This window comes from Cebidichthys violaceus, unplaced genomic scaffold (genome assembly GCF_023349555.1).
Source record: "Cebidichthys violaceus isolate CVI_PGR_0920_01 unplaced genomic scaffold, fCebVio1.0.p SCAF_16, whole genome shotgun sequence".
NCBI lineage: Eukaryota > Metazoa > Chordata > Actinopteri > Perciformes > Stichaeidae > Cebidichthys > Cebidichthys violaceus.
The window spans coordinates 1,549,117-1,572,173 of NW_027176329.1; positions in this window are offsets into that span (position 1 = coordinate 1,549,117).

Genomic DNA, 23,057 nt, shown 5'->3' on the forward strand with positions numbered 1-23,057 from the left:
TCTTCATGGGCATGAAATAGGGTGTGAAAAAGGCGATACCTGCAATAAATGTGAGAAATTCAGCGAAAGAGCTTATTTGGTTCGCACAGGTACTTTAACCCACCCTCTCTAGGTTATTTGTAAGATAAATGAAACCACAGAAACAGATGACAGGTCTTTAGCTCAACTATAAAATGCAATTAACCAGCAAATGAGGCCAGGCAAGCCACTCTGACCATTCGGCATGAGCAACAGCTAGAGGGGAAGGAGGAGAATGGTAATTCATACCCAATCTGCAAACTGCTCCGCTGCCTTCGCCGGGTTGATAAATCGCATTTGACATTTAAACTGCTGCTGATTTGGGTCTTCAAAGGTATTTAATTCGGATTTCAGAAATGATCAAATATGGCCTCTTTTATTGCAGTCTGTTTGTTTGTTGAAATAGATTTTTGTGAAATGGTTCTAAAATGTTCCACCGCAGGAACAGACTTTTTAAAGGCTGTGAATTTAGAACTGCCAATGCTCATGTTTTAACCAGACTACAAGTCTTGTAGCCACGCTAGCTGCTCTGTGAGGCATGTTTACATCTTAGTTTAGCATGTTAGCATGCTAACGGGTCCCAACTGGCACTAAACACAAAGTACAGCTGAGGCTGATGGGGATGTCGGTAGTATTGCTGGTATTTTTTGTCTTAGACCAAAGTCAATTCAACGAATACAAATGTCGACCCAACGACGGCTAGGCGAGGGGCCAGGGGATCGAGGAGCTGCAGGAGGTAAAGCGGCTCGTCCATTCATTAGAGGATCCCGTTCCTCCATGTTGAAGTGTGAATGAGCATTTACATTAGTCCCTGAGGAGCAGTTTGGCCCCTTCTCTCTCATCCGGCATATCACAAGAAATGATTTTGTATGTTATCCGTGTAATGGATAGTAGGAAGTATAAAGTACGCTTAAGCCCACAACGGGGCTTTCCTGTGAAGACGGGGGGGGGGGGGGGGTCATTTAGGAAAGACCGTATGCGCCTAACGAGCGGAGTGTTGAATGAGGAGTCGTTCTTTGTAAGACGTCATACAGTGGCGGCTGGTGGAACATGTTCTAGGTGGGGCTGTGCTACATCCAATCAATTTCAGCAAACATCCCAGTAGGATTTAATGCAAGAACATTAAAGTATCAAAGACACATCACTACTTTGCAGTGAAAGATTTATTCCAACACGAAAAAAAAGCAGTAAATAACACTTTGACAAACATCTTATTTTTATCACCCTCACAGGCAATTCAGTATAATATAATAATATATATATATATCATATAATAATATTCAGTATAATATAAAACACACACATATACACACACATATATATATATATATATATATATAAAATAGAACAAATGTATTAATTGAGCTGTAGAGACGAGTCCTGACGGGGCAGCTTGGGGCGATACAAATTTCACCCAAAGCTGAACGTATTTGAGGACGCTGATTTGCTAAATTGTACGTCATACATTCATATCTCTAATCAGCGATTGGCTAAACTGCTTCACAGACCCGCCTCCAGTGGGCAATTTGTCCACATTTGTGCAGATATCATATTTTACACATATTACTGGGTGCATTCTATATTTCAAAAGCACAAATATTGACAATTTGTATAATTTATTATTTTAATTATTTATTTTTTGTGGCTCAAGGGCGGGGCGGCGACCTAGCACCCTCTATTGGCCAGCAGGCAACACTGCTGTCATACGAACCGCTGAGTGAGTGAATGGGTGAATGTTAACATGTAGTGTTAAAAATGATAAAGACACTTCATAATGTACCACCAGGATTCACCATGAATGGACATCTGTACCAATCCATCTGATAGTTCAGATATTTGACCAAAAATACAAATTCCAAAAAACCTGTTGGTGGCGCTAGAGGGAAAGTCAGGGTAGCCACCAAAAGCAGCATGCTGTATCCTCTGAGGATTGCGATTTCAGTCTGGACCGAACGACGGACCTACTCTGCCGTCTCCAGGGTCACACAAACGAAAACAGTTAGAGGATCTGATTGCATAAGCGCATCATCACTCGGTGTGTTGGGAATATAATCTGCAGTATCAATGCAAAGCATGCCTACATTTCATCAGGGAGAAGTGTAAAGCTCAGTGCGTGCCGCCCACCTCCCTGAGCCACGACCAACCCACAAGCTCCAGTGGTCGGATATCTTGCCAAGACCTTTTGTTCTCAGCCGTAATACATCTTTGTTAGTATAATCCCGTCGCTCCTGTGCTTTACTCACACTCCGTTAGTCTTTATCCAAATCATGTAGTTACAAACAGACTGTCATTGAAGGAAGGAGGAATACTCTCCGGACATCAGCGATGGATAATTGCTTTAACTTTTCCACTAACTGTTCAGTGCATCAAGTCTGAGAAGCCTTTGGCAAAGAGACAACAAGCAGCCCACATTCGGAGCCGAGCGCCTTGAAAAATGAAAAGCCTCCTTCTGACAGTTACACTGTTTCCATGCAGAAGAAACCTGGCTCTGCTCCGTCCCCGCTCCTCCTCCCCTGGTCTGGATACAACGGCGTGCACAGGGGTCCCGAGATTTATGGCGGCAGCTCAACGTAGCTGCTGGGGGGGGGAGCCTTCGGGGGTTTTCACATCCCTCCATTTGTTTTGCACATTACTGATGTTTCCCTTAATGTGCTCCGAGCATCCCCACGAGAAGCCGAGATGGGGCTGTTCTCAAGTTCAGGCTTCATTTAGTTTTCCCCCCTTGTTCTTCTCTGGAGATAAAACCTGACATGCAGACCTCTCTGGCTCTCCTGAGGAGCTATTAATACGGGAAGAGGAACAGAGGAGAGGAGGTGGCGAGCCCCAGATCCACCTGGCAGACCAAGCTCTGCCATGTTTATTTGGATCCTACATGGGAAATGGATGAATAGGCAGGCAGTTGCTGTTAGCAATGGCGGCAAAACTGATGCTTTCGAGGTCCCTTATGAGCAGTGGGTGGTTGTTTTGCCAGCTAGAGATCTCACATCATTAATATAGCTGTGAACTGATTTTCTTTTTCTAAATTGTTGAACGTCTTCATCGTGTACGATCTGGAGTACTGAAGTGAATATACGGTGCATTAACAATAGGTTGGCTTTGTGCCAGTGCATGAAATATTTTCTGAATTATTAGCATAACAAAAACAAAACTCGATGTCTTTGCATGCACACGCAGTCATTCATTTACATGTATTTTGCAGTGGAAGTGGCTGACCTCATTCTCCAGCTTCTTATAACATTCAAACACCAACATCGAAACGGTTCAGTTGAAAGTTTGAGGTGTTTATTATTCAGAAATCATGTAATGCGGTGTCAGTAAACCGCGCGCCGCTCTGAATGTAATATCTTCCTGAGCACACAGTGGGTGAACATAAAAAAAGGTGAAAAAGGGTTCTGCCTCACCGGTGAATCCAGCTTTTACTGCACAAAGCGCTCACACGCTGTTGTTTACCCACCGTAAGTGGCGATGACGCAAAGCACCCAAAATGTATCTGAGCAATAACACAGATGCTTCTGTTTCTACCTACTTCAAGGTGCCCGTCGAAGGGAAAAAGTGGAGGTGGAACACTTTGGAAGGACTCTGTAGTTAGACCGACACGTTCCGGCTCACCGGATGACCCTGCTGGTGCTGACAGACTAATAAGGCGCTCATTTGGGTATATTCCAGCGAACCATTTGGAGTCAGAATTTCATATTATCATTTTTATGCTCATTTGGAAGTATTAGAAAAAAACTGTATGGAAAGGCAAAATTCACTAAATTGTGCAAAATGACATTTTCACGCTCACTTGAGTCATCTTGTTGCTTTTGTTGATAAATAATTGATGCACTAAATGTGATAAGGAAACACTTTTGCTGAGTAAGTCCTGACGTAGGGAACATTGAACTAATGGTCAGATGTTTCCAATGTCGACGTCTTTCTGGAGCTTCTTCTCCGGACAGCATGAAACATGGCAAATATAAGCTGACTCTCATCGATCGACCGAGGCACCTTGTTGTGTTGGTAGGAACCTCTGCTTCCTCTTCTTCTCTGGTGGATGACAGCCGTGCGTAAAGCGAAGCCTGTACCTCCAGCTTCTGACGATACTACGCAAACTAGTTCATTTGCTCCAAACTAGTCGATGGAAATTTGCATTTCTATTTCAGAAGTTCATCTAAAATTCACTCGACAATTGTCAACACTGACTGAAATCAAGGACGCATCCAGTGTCCACTAGGTGACCCTGGTGAACTGAGCATGTGTCACTCTGGACTGTAAATGTTGGCACATCAACAGAAAGGGAAACGGGGTGAAGTGGGGCTGCTCATGAGACGCCGCTGTTGTCAGAGCAGGTCTGCATTTGTCTGACTGACACTTCCGGCCCATCAGAGAAGATTAAAAGAATCAACGTCCTTGTGAGTGTGTTTGTTCTGCTTATTTGCTTTTTCTTCTTTTAGATTTCCCCAACCAACCCTTCCACAGGTCCAGAGCAGCCGATACTATATTCTGCGAAATATTCAGCCCGTGCCTTCACCGCTCTGCTAGATAACTTTGCCTTGCCTCAGTCTCCTCTGGCTGGCCTCGCAATGCCTTCACATAAGGACAATGAAGAGAAGGCGATAAATCTTTATTGAAGCAATTATAGAGCAAATGTTATTTACACCACCTAATTGGGCTTGGGTATCTCTCTGCTCATAGAAATTACGGCTCGAGGGGAGTTAAAATGGACACCAATTAATTTTTGCTGACAGAATCAGCAAAACAGCAAATGGCAACAAAGGGAGTTTCCCCAGGAGTAAGTGACTTTAGAGGGAGGTGAGAATAACTCAGCTAATGTAGTCACAACATCCCACCATTTCCATATAAATAACTTCCAAAGAAATAAGAAACTCATTTGCGCGGCTGAAAAGAAATCAATTATGGCAACAAACAGGCGCCATTCCCCGAGACCTTGAAAAAGTGCGGCTGACGTGGTTATAGTGCATTCTAATGCTTTGCTTGGGTTCTAGCGGAATATGCATAATGTGCACTGACGGACAGGGAGGAGTAACGTCAGCTAGTAAATGTCAAGTACACATACAGGACCACACACAGCTTATTAAAAAGCTGTCACTAGGAGAGAGGAAGCTAACAGGATGTACCAGACTTGATGAGGATTTATTACCCACTGCCATCTTTACTAAATGGCATTCTTACACTCTCAGAGTCTTAAAATAAATCACCCTGCCGATGTGTGTGTGTGTGTGTGTGTGTGTGTGTGTGTGTGTGTGTGTGTGTGTGTGTGTGTGTGCGTGTGTGTTATTGGGTCACTTTTGAAAAGTTGCTTTGTTTGGCATAGTTTTTGACAAGGTAAGGAATTACAAAGGGCACAAAGAGTACATGGTGGAGAGTAAATCGGGGCAGCGTGGGTTGTCCTTTAATAGCTGTCAATATCCGCGCACGCAGTCAGTTCCAGCAATCAAGGACGCTACAGGAGTGAGGGGTACCCTGCATAATTTAGGGGGCAGAACAGGGACCCTGTGGTTTGGATATTTATTGTTTGAGAGCTCTCGGGTTGTCGTCACGGGGCCCATTTTTAAGCACCCCGCAGGCAATTAAGACGAGCTCCGTCTTTGACACGCGCCCGCTCGGTCGTGTAACAGTTCGTAAAATAAGCTGTCTCAAAATGTGAATAACATCCCGGTACGACAAAAGGTGAGGCCTCGCCGTATTTCCTCGATGAAGTCGTCTGACATTTAAGCTGCAGAGGTGGAGAGAACCCCTCTCAAATAAAAGTGCTAAAGCATGCTGCAACCACAGCTTCCTCCACATTCCTCTGAGAGTCGGCTCAGGTTGATGACGCGTCCCTTGGGGCCGTACCTTCACCTGTACTGTACTGTATGGCAAGCTCCAAGGGACAATGTTAACAAACACAGCATAACAAGGACCTGACTAAGCGCTCTACAGTGTAGAAAACTGTGTTGTATCAGAATTACAGAGCGATGCTACATCCCTTCCCTCCCTGTTCCATTGAAGATGTGTATTTTTTTTAATCCCAGTTACTGAATGTTTCAGAACATACAAGCAGAACTGGGTCAGAAATCTAGCATACTGATGCCTCACAGTCAAGTGCGTCACCACCTGCTCAATCCAACTGCACGGTCTATCTGGCCCTCTTGTTTAGTTCCCCATCGCTGGATGAAAAGTCTTGGTTTGCTGTCTGGGGGTTGGACACATTTAGATGAGGACTCTCTAGTCCGGTCTGGGCTACTGTAGGAACATGGCAATGCAACATAGTGGACTCCATGAGCAGGACCCCCTCCTTATGTAGATATAAACACAATGATTAAATATCATCAATGCAACAGGATAATAGCTATATACACCACCTTCTGCTTTGCAGGATGTTGAGTATGAAATTGTTTGATTAGAAATTGTGGTGGTGTGCACGCATGAGTGTCACTTCATTTTGGGGGCGAGGAACCATGATAAAAAATTTGCACCGGGGCCAATCACGAGCGTGTCAAGCAGCTGCAGGAACAGCTCATTCTCATTTCCAGCTGATTTTACACCAAAGAAAACATTCTTATCACATTAGATCCTGTTTTATCGATTAGATAAATGCTGCACACCTGACCTTTAACCTATGCAACAAGCTTTTAAAAGGTGCGACGCACATCAGAATAAAAAAAGAGCAGATGATGGTGTTTTTTAAATTGGATTTGTTCGCTCGACAATCTAGGATGCATGTGAGCTGATAATATGGCCGATATCTTAACCCTAAAACTTCAACATCAGGGAAAGCATCATTGATGTAAACACAGAGTCCGCCTCCTTTCGTCCCACCGGACATTCTGTCCTGCGGGCGGACTGTAGAACAGTCACCGATCTCCCGTTGCTGCCTTAGCCCGAGTCTTATTTCATCCGTTTTATTTTGATGTGACCAGACGTTAATAAAAGACCCTCAGGTTCTCGCTGGGTAAGCTTTGCTCCATCCCGTCTCTCTATTTTCTCCTGCCTCTCCTCCCGGGGCGGTCGAATCCGTATTTGGTGGCGTTTGTTCTGGCTGGTCTGGCTGGGCGGTCAGGAAGATGCTGATAGTCTCGAGGTCCGCTGCACTGAATCCAATCCCTACGCTTCCATTTCCACTGTTGACGACTTCATGGTTCTGTGTGGGGAACTCAAAGCACTTAGTCGAGGTGAAGGAAATACTTTGGTTCATATTAAAATGTTAAAATGTCCCAGGCTTCAAATCACCCTTTGACTTTTTCAGCGTTATTTTTTATTTTACCTTCAACATTGTTAATTTTATGATTTTGTATTATATTATATTATATTAGTCATGATTTCTTTGCAGAGACACAAAGTGTTAGGAAGCTTTTAAACAAATACTGATGGAACAGGAACATAAGCAGCGTTCAAGGCAATTACAACAATTTAAAAAGAATTCCAAAAATTAAAACAATTGACAATAAAAGAAGTCCACGGAGTCAAATAACAGTCTGTGGCCTCAGCACCTCAATGCTGTACAGGTCAGCTGTGGTGAGGGATGTTTGAGTAGATGCACAAAAGTGAGTTATGCATGAGGGAAAACATGGCGCCAAACTTCTTAAAGAGCGTCTGGGAAATAAACTGTGAACAATTAGACTGACGAGTCAGTAAAACATTCTACTCCTGTACTTGTTCTGCCGTTAATAAATGTGCTCCGCTAAGGGGAGGGGTTAACAGGAGAAGGAGAGAAAGCTGCAAAGCATGAAAATCGATATCCGTTTAATCCAGAAGTGTTGGAAGCGGTCAGACCGTGCAGCAGAACAGATTGGACGGAACATGCAGAGACAAAGGTCCCTAACGTACTGCACAGCACATGCTCAGTCTCTATGTACTGCATACATGACTACTAAGTGAAAGAATGCCATCACCAGCAACACGTCTTCTCTGCATCGCGACGCTATCGACCCGAGCGACCATTAAGTGAAAATTGTTTATGTATTCCAGTGTTATTAAAAAGCAAATTAAAATCCTGAAATATTTTAGTGTTAAACAGGTTTTCTACAGTACAGCACAGTATACATGCGGCGCTGTTTATTCAACAGTTCATGATGTTAACCGTCCGCCGACGGACAGCCTGAGGAGCCGCAATGCATTTTGGGAAATCCACATACTATGCATTAGAAAAGCAATACTCAATGTTACGCCATTTGAAGTGTGAATAGTGTGAACGGTGGATGAAATTGGGAACACGACGAAAGACTTTATCATATTGAAGACAAAATGTCTCTATTTTAGAGTCCCTCTATCCACAATGGATGCTGAGTCAGTCAGCAGAAACCATTTCTGAACATAAGTAGGTAAACACAGTATGTCATCCTCCGTCTAACGCCTACGGCTACATGTTGAGATATCATTCACACATATATACGAACACATTTTCAGTTGTAAGTGTTAAAATGACGACTTCTTTCAGCTGTTTTTAGTGGATGCTGGTGGGGATTTGGCACGTTCAATAACTTTTAAATTGAAGTAGCTTGCTCGTCAGCTGTTTCAAAGGATAAACTGTTGGAATTCAATCTGCTAAACAAACTGGGAGCAGTCTTCATTTGGAGTAGAAATGAGTGAGGCACTGGTGGGAAAAACGCAATATTGTCTGCTGTTCCCTCACTGGACAAGGTCAATTAGAGAAGGACATGGATTGGCAATCAAACCTGACACCAAAGATTGACTATAGTGATTATAACCATGCAGATGGGGGGGCTTTAAAGGTTATTAATAATGATTTATGGAATTAATTAAAGAAGTAGGATAGGATTCCGTGCCTTAAATACATTATGTAAGTCCAGCTGAGGGAACATTTACCACTTGCGGGAACTCCAGTTATAAATGCACTATGTTCTACGACTGGATGGTTTGTCATTTTGGGCCGTGGTGGAGTTATGATTATGATTACAGAGAGTGAAGATGGATCAGCTGAAGGGACGCCACATAAATATCAGATATGAGATTCCATGGATTGATTCTTAGCACATTTGTCCCAGCGTTGTGCATGCATCATAAATGACACAAACATTGTCTATTAATAAAGACATGGTTTATTATTGGTTCTGCATTTGACATCAAAATGTATTTTGTCTCCATCTTCGCTGAGGTGCTTCTGCCCGTCGCCTCATTGGCATTATTAGTGAGTCTAACTGTTGTTTTCGTGATGCATTTGAGTTTCTCTACGCGGTGATGTGAACTCTGGCTGTTCAGCTTCTCCAATTACTATTTTTTCCGACTGCATGGACCACAGCCATGGTTCCAAAAATGGGTGGACCTGTAAGCTCCCTTTTTGGCCACTTGGAGGCAGAGGAAACAAGCTGTGATCACAACACTTCAATGTGTTTGAGATACAAGATGTCTTCATGGGAGTTCAGGCAAAATGTTGTCACCTTAAAGATTTTTATGGCTAATATGTTAGCAGCAATCTAGTAAACACTATTCATCATAGCAGTAGCATTAGCATTCAATTGGAGACATTGTCCGTCCACCTGGCAAATGAAAGTCCAAGCTTCACTCTCCGTCTAGCTTCGTTTTTGGCCTTCCACCTTCTCCTGAGGGAGATATTTGTCCAAATGCTCCAATCGCTAACGTTGTCTGTTAAAACACTGGGGGTTTAAAGGAAGCACTACTTTCTTCATCCAGACTTCTATAACCCACAGAGAAGAAGTACATGATCTAATAAAATGCGTGCTGATGCTACGATGTCTGCAGTGTGTGACCTCTCTGCTCTGGGCGGTTCCTGTTGCCTATATCACTATGTCACAGGGACAGCTGTCTGGAAACTACAGGCAATGCATGTCTGTGTGCGTCTGAGCATTAAGAGCCAGTGGTGGCCCTCTAAACTCATGGCTGGTCATTTCCTCCACAGTGGGAAAAAGATCTGTCAGCATTGATTTTAATGTAAAAAAAACTCCCTAAGATGTCGCCCTAAAGGTGAAAAATATACAAACATTGCGTATAAGAAGGTTTTTCCACACGCAGGATGAATATATTGTACCCCAATGGACATAAAACAAAAAATATTGTATATATATAACAAATTGTTTTGGTTGCCAACTAATAAAAAAAGATGTGCTTTTGGTACATTGACAAATTGTTGTGCACCTCTCTCCTGATAACACAGCAATGCTTACATCGACGGGAGCAGCAACACAGACATGCATTCACTTCAAGATGTTGTATGTTATTACCTTAAAGGTGCAATGTGTACGATCTGGCCCGGTGGGGGGGCTCGGGCCCAAGAGGTTAAAAGATCCCAAATGAACAAACACTATCAGCAGAATGTAAAGACGTCTCTGTGTTGCAGACATGTCTACTGAAATGAGCACGCTGAGAAGCTATCCCCACGAGCCTTCGGTTAGGTGTTACCTGAAGCGACTAACATTCAGCCGGCACAAACCCCGGCGTTGGGAGTCACAGCAGGTTGCGGCGGCGCCGTGTCCGACCTGTGTCACCGCAGCAAGGGGAAGGTTTGCTGATCCGGCGGGGGGATCGGGGCAGTCCCCTGGGATCAGACCCCCAGAAAACTGGGGTTTGCACCGGTTGAAAACACATTATAGCACAGTGCCACACGTGAAGGTAATAGATAGCAGTGCTCCTTTGACTTGCTCTAAGAGTTCCAGCAGTTTCATTGATTTTCGTATTCTTGCCTGCTGTTAGTTACTTTTTTCACAACTAAATTTAGATTGTATTGACCCATTATCGAGTTAGAACGCTGCCCCCTAGTTCTTTGCAGCATGTGGCCAGATCTTACACATTGTACCTTTTTAAAGGAATGTGCAACTCTTTTTTTTTTTTTTGCCCAGTGGCCATTTCAGACTGCGAGACGTCTCACCGAGCTTGTTAATCATTCCCCATACACCGTCAAAAACTGACGTGATCGTTTGATGCATTACTGTGAAATGCTTCAGTAATTATTCTTTCCTTGAACAAGGTAGGCAAGCGGATCCAGGCCGCCCTCCCTCCCTCCCTCCCTCCCATGTCTCACTCATTTATTCCTTCATTTTCTCTCAACTTAGGAACACTCTCAGTCGTACTGGAGCGTGGAGGAAATGTGACCGGGGGAGTGGTGCTCTTTAGCTAATTTAGGATGGCTAATCGGTGTTCTAGCATACTGAGCTACACTGCTCTAATACTCGTGATTGTTTTTTTTAAGGTATTTCTAGTCAGGGAAGCTTGACTCAGCACAAATATTATGTTTTCTCTGCTGAACACCCACATGTGCGAGCGGCGGTCAAAAAAAGGACTCCAATTATTGCTCCACTGGCAAAGTTGCAGGTTAAAGGGCCTTGCTTAGAGGCAACTGATTGGGAGGTTTTTTTGACGAAGGTCAGTGAGTGACTCGTTCACTTCCTACGCAGAGCTTGTTCTCTGCCAATCTGGGGATTTGAACCAGATGACCTCCAGGTTGCATGCTCGCCTTCACCTCTGCGGTAAATCGTGTCTCCAGCTGCAGCTCTTGTGTGATTGTCAGAGTGTAGTTACAATGTAAAACATAAAATTAACATGAGACGGATATGTGCAATGTGTTTTATAATATTCGATTGCCAGATTTCAGTGCATTTGGGGAAATTGAGGTCTGTCTATCTGTCTGTCTGTCTGTCTATATATCTATCTAAGATGTCTACCAGAGACCAAAAATGAAGTCTTGGATATGTCCTATTTTATGTATTTATTTTAATGATTTAATGATTTAAATTTCATTTTCAGCCGTGTTACCCACATGCCTCTATGAATGGTAATGTTGGATGGATTGCCATTCAAATCTGTATATCGTCCAAAGAGGACAAGGCCGGACTTTAGTGATCCTCTGACTCTTCCTCTAGCGCCACCACGAGGTTGATATTTGTGATTTTGGAGGGATAATCCTGGAGTGTGGTACATACAATCATATTCCTCCAAGGATCAATTATAAAAACTTTGACGATCTCTTAACTTTTCATGTAGCGCCACCATCAGGTCAAAATTTCAATTGGCTCATTGATTTTATTGATTACCCCCCAACTGCTACATTCTACCAATAGTGAAAGCCAGAAAGCTCATGGTGTCACAGGATGCTCATCGATCATTCCACATTAATAACTTCAGATTATACACTGTATATAGAGAGGGAGATTTCAGCCAAACATTTAAACATATCAGACCGTGGCGATTACACTTCGCTTCAGCGCGCAAGAGAAAAAACGAAATAATTTGGAGCATGAAAAGAATCCAAGTTGAACTGGTCTCTTTTGAACCTTTTCAGCTCCCCAATGACACAGTGAAGCTTCACCCAATCACATGTTGTTGCTTCACCCAATTCTGTCTAAAAAAAAAATGCCATTGAACAGTTCACAGTGCTATTTGTCGCCATAACTACGTCAGCAAGCGCTTGGGCAACACTTCAGCGCCGTCTCGGCCGTTTCATTGCTTTTGTTGCTCGCTAACATAGCAACGGCAACTGCAGCAAACGTAGTATTTGCAGTCAGTTTAGGGTTAGGGGGTTTTGGTGTCCGCCATAGCAAAGCGACTGCCGTGACGTAAGCCTACATTATCATTACCCAGGAGACTGTTTATGTGTTTAGAAACATTGACGAGATCGGTGCACCTCATTAAAAGAAAACTTTGAAATTGGAATTGACAATGAGGGAACATACTTCTGGAGCCTCCGAGCTCCAGGTTAGAGTCAGAGAGAGAGCGAGAGAGAGAGAGAGAGAGAGAGAGAGAGAGAGAGAGAGCGAGAGGGACAGGTATAAGTGAAAGTAGAGGAGGTGAGCCATCGAGAAACACTTCCTACATGGTTCAGGAGACTAATTATACAAGCGGGCCAAGCTAAGTCGACCACTTCAGAGAGTCTGCAGGCTACACAGGGACCGAGCGACATGGATACCCCATTCAAAGGAGGGAAACAGCTTCTCATGCATGCCTTATTACCCTAAAGACCGCCGTCTGTGGCAGATAAGTCACCCACTCCTTCTAGCCATGCTCCTCTGCGGACACAGATCCTGTAATGATACATTTCACTTCTGGCGATTTCCAGTTTGATGGGTGGAAATGTGAAAACAAAAAAAAGGAAAAAGTGTGCAGTATGGGACGTCATCTCTGACCCCCATCAAAGAGTTCTCTCTTCACATCTCGTGGTAAGGCGAAACAGTGCCAACCCCTCATTTTCCTGCGGTCCATCTCTAATGGGATTTGGGTTTTATATTAAGTCCACCTTCCCCTTCCCACCCTCCCTTTGTCCTGACACTGTGGTGCGAGTGATTTGAATTTAAAAAGTGGCTAAATCCACAGAGCAGGCTTCAAATAGGATTGTGTGTGCCTTTCACTGTTAAACAGGGCCTTCCAGGTAAGCCTGTCCTGTAGAATGACAGAAGAGGTGAGGGGTGCGGTTATGTAAGCCATCACTTACACGCACGCTCGCTCACAAGAGGAAGTTCTCTTAGATCGTCTTGTACAAAGTCAGTAAGGCGGATTTTTCTCTCTCAGAATTACTGTCGGCCATGGCGTACAACCAAAGGCCCCAGCTGAATGTCACCGGGGGTCTTCCATGAACATGAACAGTCAATGCGCTGTGTTTTTGCACACCGCTTACATTATTCACAATAATTAAGAGGGGGGGGGGGGGGGGGGGGGATTCTGTTAAATAAATTATTTAAGGTCAAGTACATAGTAGCATCAGTTACATGAAGCGTTAAACTGCTTTCAGTTTTGCAGTCTATCATGTGAATCGCTGCAGCTCTGTGTAAGCCGCATGATAGCGCCACAGGATATTACAGCATGTTTAAAGTCTAAATATGTGTCGCAGATATTAACGCGTTCATCACACACGACACATATAAGAAACAGGACTACAAGTCTAACATGCTGATGTTTAACGGGTCATTCTAACCAGCTCACTTTAGTGTGTCAGTATGGTAACGTTTGCTAATAAGCATTGAAAACAAACCACAGCTGAGGCTGATGGGAGAATCATTTGTTTTTTCAGGTATTTGGTCATAAACCAAAGTAATAAACAAATTAAAATTGCGACTCCATGGTGGCGGAAGATCAATAGTCAGCCTGAAAAGTGATTACAGTTCATCCTCAAGGGGACATGAACATGAGTACAACATTTCATGGCAAACCATCCAACTGTTGCCGAGACATTTCACTATAAATCAAGACTGTCAACCTCACGGTGGCACTAGAGGAAAAGTCAGGGGATTACAAAAGTCATTAGGAGTCATCCTCTGGGAACCACGACTGTCTGTACAAAATAGTGTGCCAATCCATCTAGTAGATGTTGAGATATTTCATGGAATATGTCAACATTTTGACCTGATGGTGGGACTGGAGGGAAAGTCAGAAGATTGCCAAAGTCAGTAGGTGTCATCCTCTGGGGACCATGAATGTCTGTACAAAATTGTATCCATCTGGATCAACGCCTGAAAGATCAGTGGTGGACAGAACGACAGGAAACTATCCCTGCACAATGCTACATTTAATTCAATGTAAAAATGAATAGAAACTCAGTTCTATTCTTATTTTCTCAACCCAGTGTAATATAGCATTAATCTACTGTGCGACCAAGATAAAATGCCTGTCCCTAATTTATTGGCATGCATCTGTCAGTGTGTGGTCTTTGTCATGCACTCAATCTTAATCTGCCTGACATGTTCAGTGTCATAGCTAATTACATAAGTAATACGTTGGTGCATTAGCAGCTGCCTCAACAGCCCTAGACTCATTTCTACCATAACTAGTTGGGACATTTGCATGCACAAAGCCATGTCTTCAGCCAGGAATGTTGTCCACTTTCCGAGGGAAATTGTACTTTTTCTGAGCTATTCACTCAGTATTCAGACATGTATTATAATCTGGTTAAGTAATATTGGCATCGGCAGTCTACGGGAGATCCCTGCGCTTCCCTCTGCTCTGATGGTTTAAGAGTGTTGTTGGTGGTGAGCTGACGGGTAGAACAAAAGAGTACCAAAGATATTGATGCTTTTTGTGAGGAATCATTGTTGATAGGGGCTGTATTGATACTAGCTCATTCTTAACATATGAGGGCCCCCTTTTTTTATGTTGCACATACAAGGAATTTTACATGGTGGATGGTGCATAACATTAAACAAGCATAAAATAGAAAATATTAAAATGTGCAATAAAATATAAGATAAAGTGCACAGACAAACAGATAACAGTACTTTAAATAAGTGTAGTGTAAAAGTGTCATGTGTATTTAAATGTGCAGGGGAGTGTATCGGTAGGAAGTTGTCCTGGGGCTGACGGTTCGTGGGGGTCCCGGGCTTTGTCCCATGAACCCAACTGCAGATGGGGACAAAACCGTTCATGTGGCGTAGGGTCTTGGTCCTGATGGACCGCAGCCTCCTGCCAGAGGAAAGGGGCACGAACAGTTTGTGTCCAGGGTGTGAGGGGTCGGCTACAATCTTCTCTCACAGACAAATTCTCACTGTATCCCAAAGTTACAAACCAATAATTAGTTGGCCGTCCCTCGACCATATCCCTCAGGGCCCACAATGTTTCTGCAGCCCAGTACCCCTAATAAAGATATACATATTTGTAGAATATGCATGGAAGAAGTGTGCCCTATATGTATGATAGCATATGAAGCTCCTCTCTTGTGGAACCAGCTTCCAGTTTCAGTCTGGGGGGGTGGACACACTCACCCCATTCAAGCGTGGGCTTTCTTCTTTGATAACACTGACAGCTGGTGCTGGCTCAGGCTTGCATTGGACCAGCCACTAGATATACTGCTATACACCTTATTGTTAGTGCTATTACAATTGCTATTACTGCTACTCTTACTAGCTTTTATCATTATTCTATTATATCCACTGGTGCTGTTTTATATTATTATTTCCACTATTATTTCTGCTACTATTGCAAATACTAGTGTCATTTTATATATATATATATATATATATATATATATATATATATTTCTGTCATATTTACTATGTGAGAACAGAGGATGTCATATGCTGTACAGATTGTAAAAACCTCTGAGGCAAATTTCTGATTCTGTTATCAGAAATATAGAAAAATATGTTGCTATAGAGATTAAATATAATCTTAAACAGAGCTTGCGTGTCTCAACTCCAGGTTCACTTTTTACCTTGACAAGAGACTGAATGACCACCAAAAACAGACATCAGGGTGAAAAAACACCATCCACTATAATATTTATGGAGAGGCTAAGAGCAGAATTCACTTCAAACAGTCTAAGACTAATCAGGAGAAGGGACACATAGTGCTGCGACGAAAAGATACTGTTACAGCCATCTATCACCAGCATGTGTCTCAGGCTGCACTACTGCTTTATCATTATGATCGTTATTTATTATTTTCATGAACTACTTAAGATGTCAGCCAACTTCTAAATTGCACTCCAAATTACATTCAAAACATGCTCCCTTCAATAGAGGTGCATTCAAAGACATTTTCAATGACTAGTTTGGTATTATTGCCAGTGTCAAAGATACCTGCTTTGGTTATATTCAGTATGAGATCGAAGGGAAATATTCACCTCTCAGGAATGTGTCGAATAAACAATTCAGCTATGTATCTCAAAGGACTCAACTGCTTGCTCCGCATCAACAACAAATGTTTATTGAAGTCAGACAAATAATATAATGAAAATACATTTTGCTTTTGTTTATAAATTCATATTTTTGGAGTTGTTTGTTGAGACAGGACATAGGACACACAGTAATTCAACTCCAACTCAGTGATATAGTTCTATGACTGGAAATGTAATTAATTAAACAAACGTTTTTGATTTTACAATTAAATAGAAATATATTCCAGTTTTTTTATAAGCAAGATAATAACAACTGACAAATAACAAGACATGTTTCAATGTCTTTAATCTAGAAGTTACATTTCTAACAACTGTAAATACAGTTGCTGTATCTACTCCTCTTCCACAAGGACAAACACAGAATATAGTTCAATTATAGTCACGTATTGAGCAGAAAAAATTCCTTCTCTCCAAACAGTCCCTCATTGGCAACAGCTCCCCCGTCTTCGACATCGTCCCACAGTACAGCCCGGGTGCTGGGCAGGCCGGCAGTTGTTCGGACAGAGGCATCCCGTTCACCCACAGCCACTTTCCTGCCAGGAACCGTAGACCTATCCACACCTCTGGCGTCTGGGCATCCTGGAGCTCTTTTTTGGCATCCGAGTTGCTGCCTCCAAAGTTCATGTGTGGGAGATCGGAGCGATGATTTAAGTATCCGTTGCTTGAACTGGAGTCTGTCTCAAGAGTCCTGCAGTGCTCCAGAGCCTCCTCCCAGGTCTTGTTCTCTTTCACCAAGATTGAATTCTCGTAACATAGGAATTGTCGAGCGTCATTACATACAGAATCATACCAAAACCTCTGTTTTATAAGGACACAATTCTCTGTTCCTGAAAGATTATTAGGTTCACCTAAGTTCCATTTTGTAAAGTTGCTTTCCTCTCCATCAGACCACTTCCAGACATTTGAATAATCTTTTTCTCTTTGTAGACCAATCCAACAGGATGCGTTACGCTGGCATGGACTCTGTAGTGCATCAAATTCATAACTATTTCGGAAAGTAGCCAGGTCAGTGTAGTGCTCCTTGCAGTGCTTTTGTGCTGAAGACCAGGTCATTCGATCCGCCACGTGAACATACCTTCTGGGTTGGTTAGAGGCCTGCTCGAACAGAGGGAGGTTGAAGATGAAGATGAAGATGAAGAGGAAGAGACAGGTGGAGCTGCTCTTTGTCAACATGATTCCCCAGAGTTGACTTGACTTTGCTCTGCGTCAAGATCTCAACACTGTGTTCTCCGCTTAACGTCCCTTCTTCAATACCTTTTGTTCTATGTGGGTTGTGCCAACTCAGTAAGACACATTAAGTAAATCACTGCCACGAGTTTCCCAATGTAAGGAGCCTGGAACTCACTTAGCCACTCCCACCATCTCTCCCCTGACGGCCCTAAGTCAAACTGACCAATTAAATCGTCCACATTAACATGGATGGGATGGCATCAGAACACACAGGCTCATCCAGTGAAGGAAGCATTTAACTTGAAGCAGAATGACCCCTGTGATATTGTCATGATGTTGGGTTATGATGCATTAACACGTCAGCAGCATTTCAATGTTATAGTTAGTGAAAGTGGACTAATTTAATAATATATGTACTGGTTCATTCAACAGTGCTCATTAATACACTTTGCTGTAGTGAGGCAAAAGGCTATTTTTCATCTGTGGTGGTTTATTAACATCTGAGGACAGATGTTACAAAGTCACAGGTGGAGTTGAATGTCTAAAACACAGTCAACCAACCACCGTATGTTTCTAAAATAATAAGTAAAATAATCTTGAAGTATATGTGGCATAAAAAGTCAGCTGCACTGTACTTTTCTGTGTGATTTGTTTAAGGTAAATCAGAGAGCCAGGCAAAGCATCTCTTCCTGCTAGTCAAATAGGTCTGACATGCAAGTCTCTGCCATCACAAGGTCGAACAGGACAGTGAAGAGAACTTACTTGCTTTTGCTTGGATCAACATGTTGGGTGTTTGAATGTAATATCCTACAGCTAGTCATTTTTGCATTAAAAAACTAAATAATGCACATATCAGAGGTCTTCAACAGGGGGTCCGCGAAGGTACTGCAGGGGGTCCGCGAAATGTTTGGTTGATTTGACAATTTTTCATTTTATTTTTAATTTTTTCACAAATTGAAATGTCTTTAAATACACATTAACATAAATCCAACAAATGGATAAATGGAGGCAGAAGATGTTGTCTTTCAGTCAGAAATGCACACATTCAGCGACACACAGGAGCTCTCTCAAGCTGGGCACCGGTTCACTCACAGTGCGAGACTAGCCTGGACCTGTCCCTCCAAGCCTCCTGCACACAAAGAGGAGGACCCGCCCCCCGATCGCTGCTGTGCCAATCAGGAGGCCGCATGTTACACGCTGGCTCTGTCAGGGTCCCCGTGATTGACCGAGAGCCCATTCAGTCCCCAGCTGACTAAGATCACAGACACAAGGACGCACGCTGCATTATTATTTGAATAGAAGATACCTTTGTAAAAATTGTTTTATTAATTAAAACATTTACTTCACCCAGGAATCCTTGTGAAATCATGTTTGTAAGATATTCCTGGCTAAAACACTGCAGCTCCTATCCAAGTGTATTGACATTGTTATGAGCGAAAATGGATCAATTTGTAACTCCACCAAAAAACATGAATTTGTCCATTATTTTAATAGTTCAGTATTGTATGCAAGATAACAGGTATGTTTATGCATGGCAGTGGCACTAATAGGCCATCACTCATTTTAGTTTCCACATTTATGTTTAAAATAAAAACGTCAATTTCAATAGCTTGTATGCATGATTATCATGCAATCGACAGACAATATTGATATTGGCATTGGTATCAGTTGACAAGGTGTGTCACGGCCACCCTACGGCCACCCTACTCACTCCTTGTTTAAAATAAAAACATGAATATATGAACCTGTGTATTACTTGAATAGCTTAGTATTGAATGCACAATAACAAGGTATGTTTACACATGGCACTAGGCCCAGTTTAATATAAAACAGAATTGTATACTATAGTAGGGGGTCCCTGCTCCATCTCTCTATCAGTTTGGGGGTCCTTGGCCTGAACAACATTGAAGACCCCTGATCTATGCCTTACAAAGCATTTCTAAATGACATTGAAAAGCCATCAGTGCCTCAAAACCCACAAAAAAGTCTGTTATCGTCTCAACAGAAAAGACTAAAAGACAAAATGCAAAGTGATAAAGAAGATATCAATGGAACATGGATGGGATGGCATCAGAACACACACAACACACAGGCTCATCCAGTGAAGGAAGCATTTAACTTGAAGCAGAATGACCCCTGTGATATTGTCATGATGTTGGGTTATGATGCATTAACACATCAGCAGCATTTCAATGTTATAGTTAGTGAAAGTGGACTAATTTAATAATATATGTACTGGTTCATTCAACAGTGCTCATTAATACACTTTGCTGTAGTGAGGCAAAAGGCTATTTTTCATCTGTGGTGGTTTATTAACATCTGAGGACAGATGTTACAAAGTCACAGGTGGAGTTGAATGTCTAAAACACAGTCAACCAACTACCGTATGTTTCTGATATTTGTATTTGAATAATAACTATAGCAGTCAATTCAATATAATATAGAGTAAAATAATCTTGAAGTATATGTGGCATAAAAAGTCAGCTGCACTGTACTTTTTTGTGTGATTTGTTTAAGGTAAATCAGAGAGCCACGCAAAGCATCTCTTCCTTCTAGTCAAATAGGTCTGACATGCAAGTCTCTGCCATCACAAGGTCGAACAGGACAGTGAAGAGAACTTACTTGCTTTTGCTTGGATCAACATGTTGGGTGTTTGAATGTAATATCCTACAGCTAGTCATTTTTGCATTAGAAAGCTAAATAATGCACATATCATAGATACATGATTAACACACTGCATGTTTATTTTCTTAGCATACAACAATAGCACTACAAAGTAGGGATGCGCACGATAATATTTGTCATTTCTTCCGTGCGTGACTGAAAGTGTACTCTTGCCGAGTGTGCAGAATGCAGCATTTTTTTCTCGGGTACTTTATGAAGGAAGGAGTAAGGAATGCCAAATTTATACTTCTGCGTAAAAGCTTTCCCAGAGCTTCGATCCTTTATACAAAGGGTTCCAGGCTTTTTAGACCTAGAACCACCACAGGTCCTAAAATCTTGAAACAAACCAAAGACGATATCTGCAAGCAAGTCTTAATTGCATCCCTCTACCTTCACAACCTTAGCAGTTTATAACAAAGAGTAAGATCACACAAATGTACATTCTCCAAAGGCATTTTTTTTATTGATAGTGTGTTAGTATTATATACTTTTTATCAGATGTGATTTAGTCCCATATATATTGAAGTAGCCTAGCAGTTTAATTAACTTTTGTATGTATTCAACAAGTGACTGTTAAATCAAATAAAGAAAGTTCAATTTAATAATATCTCAACTATATTTATTGTCAGATTTCAAATTGAACTGGATGGATTGTAAATAATACATACTCATTCCCTCTTATCAGGTAAAATAAGGGCTGGATTATAGAATAAAATACATAACAGAAAGCTTTTGAAAAAAATGCATCTTAATATAAAGTACTTCATTTTAGAAAAATGAATTGAACTGAATTGTTCTGTAGCTTTAAATTCAGTTCATTCAGGTGTGAAGTGATGTCCACCAAAAGAAACATGATATTATATTCTTCTCATCTTCTAAAAAGAGAAATTTGTGTGCAGGGACTTCATCTGTGGTTATTGAAACCACTTGTTTCAGATTCCTCTCTGTTAACATCATTGTTGGTCTGTTAATTCATGTGTTAGGATTATGATCATATTGGGCTCTAAGATTGTTTATTTTCTGTGTCTTCATTTCAGATGTGAGTGGGTACATTTGCTAAAAGGAGTTGTGCTTCGTCTCGTAGTGGCGCTTCACATTACCGCTTTTATTAATTGTCACGGTCTCTGAACATATGAAACACACTGGTTTTAAACTGCCCGTGTGAAGAATTAACCTATTGGAGTCTGTCCATTCTTGGTTAAAGACTCTCTCTGGTCTCTCTGACCACTTTTCTCTCTTTTGAGCCTCAGAAACTAACTTAAAGGCACGGAGAACAGTGGATTTAAATGTAATATCATAATCTAAACTCTGGTCAATAGAGAGTGCTAAACACTTCCTGCGCTCTACCTACTAGTTTACATTGTAACAATATTAACCACGTTGAAAGTCCATCGTAGCAACACCACGGAGAAAGCTAGCAACCAGAAAAAGCACATCCGTTACCTGCCCCAACTTACCCAAAGACACAAACTGCATACCTAATTCATGGAGGTTCGTCCGCGATGTATATCAGAATCAGAATCAGAACCGTTTGTTGCCATGGTATGTTGAACATACAAGGAATTTGAAATGACGGGTGGTACATAACATTTAACAGTTAACAACAATCAATACATACATATACATATATATCCTCCATTCATTATCTGTAACCGTTTATCCTATTCAGGGTCAGGATCCCAGCTTACACTGGGTGAAGGCTGGATACACCCTGAACAGACGCCTGACAGACAATCAATATCATGAAAAGAAATTTTGTTTATAAAATGTACATTTACATTTTTGGACTTGTTTGTTAAGACAGAAAATATCACTCATATTGTAATTTGAAATACCACCTCAGAACCACAGAATTCTATGACTGACAATTTACTTAATTAAATATAAGGAGTTTTGTTTTTACAATTAAATAGCTATAGATATAGATATATCAGATTTGTATTGTAAGCAAGATAATAACAACACAAAACATGCTGTGATTTAACATGTTTTCTTCTGCCTTAAATCTGCAAGTTACATTTCTAAAAACTGTAAATACAGATGCTGTAACTACTGTAATGAAGTGAGACCTCTGCTCGCAGGAGGCCGCGGACCTCTCGCTCTTTTGCTGTTGTTTGAGCAACAAAGTCACGCCAAGAAAAATCAGCTGGATCCGGCTTACAATGAAAAAGTATTTATAATTCACAAATGCTAAAAGACAATTACAAACTGAATTACACTGTCGACAGTAAGGAATCGCAAAACCGAGTTCAAACACTCTCCCCCCCCCAACCGGCCGACAAAGAAGATCGCCAAGAACTGAATTACATCTCTCTGAACAATGTTTTCATACCCAAAAGTCAGTAGTTTACTTTCAAAAGTCCATTATCAGCTTTGTGATTGGCTGAAATCCAATTGTCTCCTCCTATCCTCAAGACAATGCTCTCCATTGGTCTAAGTGATCCACATAATGTCTGAATAGTGTCCTCTGGTCCGACCTGTCCTCCTCCTCATAAAACAGCATGTACCCGATCCCCACGCTTTCTTAGGGCTGTCTTCATCAACATCTCTGCTTGATCAATACGTCTCCTTCCCCCACTGTTCACACCTCACATTCCTGAAGTCGGCTCACCAAACTCATCTCATTATCATACAGTTGTTTTCGGAT